We start from the raw sequence: 6000 nt of genomic DNA on the forward strand, positions 1-6000 counted from the left end.
AAGCATAAAAACATCAAAATATCATTGCAGATTTTTAAGAAACTTACTAATGCCTAGTTCACACTAGAGGATTTTAAGCCTGATTTGAGCCCGATTTGGAAGTTAACGAGCTCGCCGACAGATCGGGCTGTGATCGGGAGGAAATCTGCGGGTGCTCGGCGCTCTTTATGTGTGAACTACTGAGCAACGCATCAACGAGGCTCGCTGACGCGTCGCCGACACCTCGCAGACGGAAATCCAACATTCAGCATGCTAAATATTCCAGAGCAGTCGGCCGACTCAACCCCACGTGTGGTCAGATGTAGTGACGAGCAACAGCCAATAAGAGAGCATATCAGCATGAGCTGAATGCCTGTGTGTTCAGGAGCTCAGCAGAAACATCTGTGATTGGTCAGAATGGGCATCAGTGCACTCGCTTCATTCTGCGTTAGCACAGACATGAGAGTAGAATATATTAACAGTGGAACTAGAATTGTGTAACTATTAGAATTACCATACTGCTCATTCTGACCGTTCTCATATAAAACGCCATATTGTCACAACATATTTACATTCAAAGCTATTATTGAGATATTAAAATTAAGCTTTGAATGTCTGGCATCATATGACACCATTACCCTAAAAATATAATATTTTTTTGGTAATACAGCCTATAAATATGTAGTTAAGATACTAAAACACTTAAAGGTCTTGGCTTTCATTTTCACTTTCAAACAGGAGCTATTTAACAGCACAGAATATGCTGTTTTGAAAGATATCTGAAGTAAATTGATGTTTTTGCCATCAGAAAGTTTTGTTTATGTTAGCAGGAAGTTTCCAGGCAAGAAAATGCACACATATTTAAAGTCACAGTGAAAAGAATCAAATATGCATGCAGTCATTTTGACCAATATGGTAATTTAAGGCAGAAATGCTCAGTTCTTTACTGTTTTGTAATAAAAAAATAACAATATCAGAAAGAAATACACTGATAGTTAGAAAACGGCAGGGTGTTATAAATATGTAAGTTTTATTTCAAAGAGTTATAAAATTACAAAAATTAAAAACTCTCTGTGTATCTATCCACTCAAACCTTGCAGATGAGTGATTAATCCGCTCATAAATCAGCTGATTTGACGATGTTTTTAAATGCTTTCTCCAAAGCTTGAAAAGCTGTCAGTGATGCAATCAGCACACAAGCAGCCAATAGTGTTCAGCTTTTTTCTGACGACTCCTCCCTCAAATTTTCATTGGCTGTGGTTTGGTAGCTTGAATGAGCTGATGGGGAATGAGATGTTGTCAGATCATGTAGTGTGTGACCCCCCTCTTGTGGATCGTTCACGGAGTGTTGCGTAGTGTGAACACCACAGAGATTAAAAGACACAAAGTCAAGTCATGTAGTGTGAACAGCACAGCGATCTGCTGATGTTTAAAATCCTGTAGTGTGAACTAGGCTTAAGTGAACATACTTGATTATCTAAAAAAAACAAAAAAAACAATGCTTAAGTCAGATATTCTCTGTTGCGTTCTGTGTCAGAAAGTCTGTCTTTGTTTTGTTCTTTGTAACCCCACCCACTGCCAGCTTAGCCAATTATTTTACATTTACATTTAGTCATTTAGCAGACGCTTTTATCCAAAGCGACTTACAAATGAGGACAAGTAAGCAACTTACACAACTATAAGAGCAACAATGAATAAGTGCTATAGGCAAGTTTCAGGTCTGTAAAGTCTAAGAAGGAAAGTATTAGTACTTTTTTTTTTGTTACAGTTAGTGTGATATCCAGAGAGGCAATTGCAGATTAGGAAGTGAAGTGGAGACTAAATAGTTGAGTTTTTAGTCGTTTCTTGAAAGTAGCGGGTGACTGCTGTTCTGATGCAGTTAGGGAGTTCATTCCACCAACCAGGCAGATTGAGCGTTTGCGAAAGTGATTTCTTCCCTCTTTGGGATGGAACCACGAGGCGACGTTTATTCACAGAACGCAAGTTTCTGGAGGGCACATAGATCTGCAGAAGTGAGAGCAGATAAGAAGGAGCAAGGCCAGAAGTCGCTTTGTAGGCAAACATCAGAGCTTTGAATTTGATGCGAGCAGCAACTGGCAGCCAGTGCAAACGGATGAGCAGCGGAGTGACATGTGCTCGTTTGGGTTCATTGAAGACCACTCGTGCTGCTGCATTCTGGAGCAGCTGAAGAGGCTTGATAGTTAGCTGGAAGCCCAGCTAGTAGAGAGTTGCAGTAATCCAGTTTGGAGAGAACAAGAGCTTGAACAAGGAGTTAAGCTGCATGTTCAGATAAGAAGGGTCGGATCTTTCTGATGTTATAGAGTGCGAATCTGCACGATCAAGCAGTTCTAGAAATGTGGTCAGAGAAGTTTAGTTGGTCATCAATCGTTACTCCAAGGCTTTTCACCATTTTGGATGCAGTAATGGTTGCCCCATCCATCTGGATTAAAAAGATATGGTGTAGAGTCGGGTTGGCAGAAACTACAAGCATTTCCGTTTTTGCGAGGTTAAGCTGAAGATGATGAAAATTATATTTTAGCACCCTGAAAATATTGGTCTTGGAAAAGGGCAGCTTATTTTACATCAGACCTGAATGAGAACCCCGGAGGACAGCAGCGGCTACGGAAATCAAAAAAGCAGATTCAAAGATATACAAAATAAACTTGTGGTTGGTTTTAAATTTGCAAGCAATACAAATATTACAAATGTAAAAATTAGTGGTTTCGTCAATCTGGCATCCTGTGTGTGCGTTAAGTCTAAGGTGCGTAAAGTCCTATCAAATATTTCCAATTTAGACTGCCCAAGTCAACCACTGGGTGTCATATTTTAGCACCTTTCAGATTTTTAAAGGAACAGTTCATGAACATATTTTTCCTTTAACTGATCTAAACATGCTTGAAATTATTTCCTCTATTAAAACGCAAAAGATGATATTTTGATTGAAGAATGTTAAATATTGGTAACAATTGACTTACATAGCAATTGTTTTCCTATAACGAAAGTCAATGGTATCCAATTTACAAGATATCTTATTTTAAGGTTCAGCAGAAAATGGAAACATGAAGGTTTGTTACCACTTGAGAATAAAATGTAAAAATTATGAGTAAATTTTAATTTTGGGGTTAATTAATTTATTTAAGAACAAAGTTGCCTTTATTGAAATATTTCTTGTTTATGTACCTCAAAGTGTTCCAGCGATGTCATGGACAATGATTTGTAGTAAACAATCAGAGTTTGAATATGTGTGTAAATATGCAATAAAGGGCAAAAGTGTTCATGCAGCGCCCTCGTGTGGTTGGCAGGACATTGACCCTCAAATCTGTGCCAAACTAGCTTTCTCCTAAAAGCCAAAAAAAAATTGCATTTCTTTATTTGAAATTTAAAGGAGTCAGCTAATTTACCAGTAAAAAAAGTCTAAAAATAAATATCCGCATTACTAAACACACTTTTCATTTCATAAATTATTAGCCAAAATGTTCCACACATGCTAATCGACCAACTCATGCAATATGCATGCATACAAGTGTTATCTTGATATTTTTGTGAAATGATTATAGTTCGTATTTTTCATTATTTTTTATACTTAATTTTTATTTAAATTTGAATAAATTTGTTGTAGAATTTGTGTTATTTATTAGTTAAAACTATGCATAGCTTAAACAAAAAATAAAGATATTTACATAGTTTCTATAGTTAGTTGTTTAAGCACAAGCAACTAATTTAAACTAATTTCTGCATTCTGTATCATATTCATATCTATCTATCTGTGTGTGTGTGTGTGTATAAACATACACGTACATACACACACATGTATACATATTATCTAATAAATATCTACATTTCCAGAGGATTTCTACAAATCCAGATGATTTCTCTGATTTAAATTTTATTAATGTACTAAAACTAACATAAAAGAACGGAATTAACCTTTTTTTTTTGGTAGCACCGGTGCTCCTAACTTCAAAAATGTAGGTGCAGCAGACAAAATTTAGTCGCACCCACCAAAAATTATGAACAGTTACTACACGTTTAATATTAATAGATTCTAAATTAACACTCTACTCACCACTAACAAATAAACAAAACTCTACATGCGCTCCCGGCCCTGCACACACTGATTGAGGTGAATGAGATGAACTGAATTAACAATAATCACTGTGCTGTTCTCACAGGTGCTGTCTGATATTGCATAGATGATATTATAACTTATTATAAGTTACCTTAATAGCAGTAATGGTCTTTTCTGCAATATCAGTTTCATCTTAGTGAATGCATGCGATGGTGGAGGCGGTATCAGTGCCACAACTGACAGCATCGTGATGATTAAATGAAGGATTAAATAACGTTAGAACTTCTCGTGCTTAAAATGTGTAGATTCAGTGGCAAACTGTTACCTGAAAACTCTGTCCCACCGGCTTTACGGTAAATGCTTTAGTCATAGCAGACTTTAACCACTGGAAGTCTTTTATCCACTCTACGAAAAGTGTAAATGCTGGATTGACATTCAGCACGATCACTAATCAGATGTGTCATAAGTTGTAACTCTAGCTGGTTTCTAAAACTAAATCTGCCAGTGTTGTTTTCATCCTCTCGTATCCAGACCTTTACATTTTTCACGGCTGTAGCTCCCTGTCATCGGAACTGAGTGATTCACAGCTAATATGAACCAATGGATTTGCATTCTGTTTTAGCGCATTGGGCCAATAAGAAGAGCCTGAAGGCGGGGCAAGCATTGCAGGCTTTTTTTGTACTTAATCCCTTTTATCTTTTTAGATTTTAGTCTAAATCATTCGGTACGAATCGTTCGCACCGAACCGAAAGTCTCAGACCGAACGGTTCAATACGAATATGCGTATCGTTACACCCTTAATATATATATAATTTCCTGTCGTGGCTGACATGTGTTCAGGAAAGGCGCGTGCATAGAGGCGACCTAGGCGGCCTTGGACAGCGGAATAGTGAGCGAACCCACTGGTCTTCAGTTTCATCCGCTACAAACACCCTATTACCTTGTTACTTTCTTTTTCACATTCGGGTTGAGGGCAGTGTGAATGCCGTTTGCCTAGAGTGCCAGTTCAGCTTGCTCAGGCCCTGTGCATGTTTAACGTGCAAAAAAATTTGGATAACACCAAGGACGCGCTTTTAGAAGGACAGATTTAGTATAAAACAATGAATGTCACACCACCAAGCTATTCTGCATTTTCGCAAGTGTTTCATGGGTCATTACGGGCGTTTCATTTTTAATCTTTAGACTTTAACTGCAGTTCAGCAGTTCACTCTCATTCAGCAGATTTTCATTCAGGATGTTTTAATGGAATTTGGCATTTCATGGCGATTGGAAAGAAAAACCTCAGCATTTCGGGCCTCACCTGATCCTTTGAGGTAATCAAAAATCGCTGCTTACATGGAAGACTCTTAATCAGTATTATCCTAATCATAAAAGCAAAGTAATGATGTCCATGTAAATGTACTGTAGTGAAAGTGGCAGATGAAGTTGCAAGCTGTCAAAGACAGCCCTATTCTCTGCCTTTAAAGGGCCATGAAACCCCCTCGTTTCAGCAGGGTGTTTTCACACCTCTACTTTGGAAAAAGTCAGAAAAGTGGGCGTGTCCAGCTCTGTTTAGGGGGTAGTGTCGAAGGAACTAAAGTGGGATGGTGTGGGAGTGTCTATTTGGGCACGCGCGAGTTTCAGTCAAAATACACACAGGAGAAAGTGATGGTGTTTAACCTACAAGGACATCTGTAGTGGAATTATTTGCCAAATTATTAAATGTTGGACTTTAACTGCAGTTTGGCTCTTTCATTCAGGGAATTCATTCATGCCCCTCGCGACAAACGCGATATTTGATTCGAGGATCTGCTCTAATCGTGTATTTTTCATGCAATGTTTGATACCGCACGGCGAATGAGAGAAAAAAAACTCAGCATTTTCCGGTCACAAAATGCGATGCTAACATTTCTGCACTCAGTGCAATAGTTAACTTAATTCGATACGAACAAACTGAATAAACAAAGAGCACT

General features: G+C 38.0%; 1 protein-coding gene across 1 annotated transcript in view; it reads right to left on the reverse strand.

Moving 5' to 3' along the window:
- si:ch211-266k8.4 overlaps nucleotides 1–6000 on the reverse strand; it is an 80150-nt gene that overhangs the window by 70811 nt on the left and 3339 nt on the right. The gene's annotated exons all lie outside the window — the stretch shown is intronic.

Source organism: Danio rerio, chromosome 25, assembly GCF_052040795.2.
Source record: "Danio rerio strain M-AB ecotype USA chromosome 25, GRCz13ab, whole genome shotgun sequence".
Classification (NCBI taxonomy): Eukaryota; Metazoa; Chordata; class Actinopteri; order Cypriniformes; family Danionidae; genus Danio; species Danio rerio.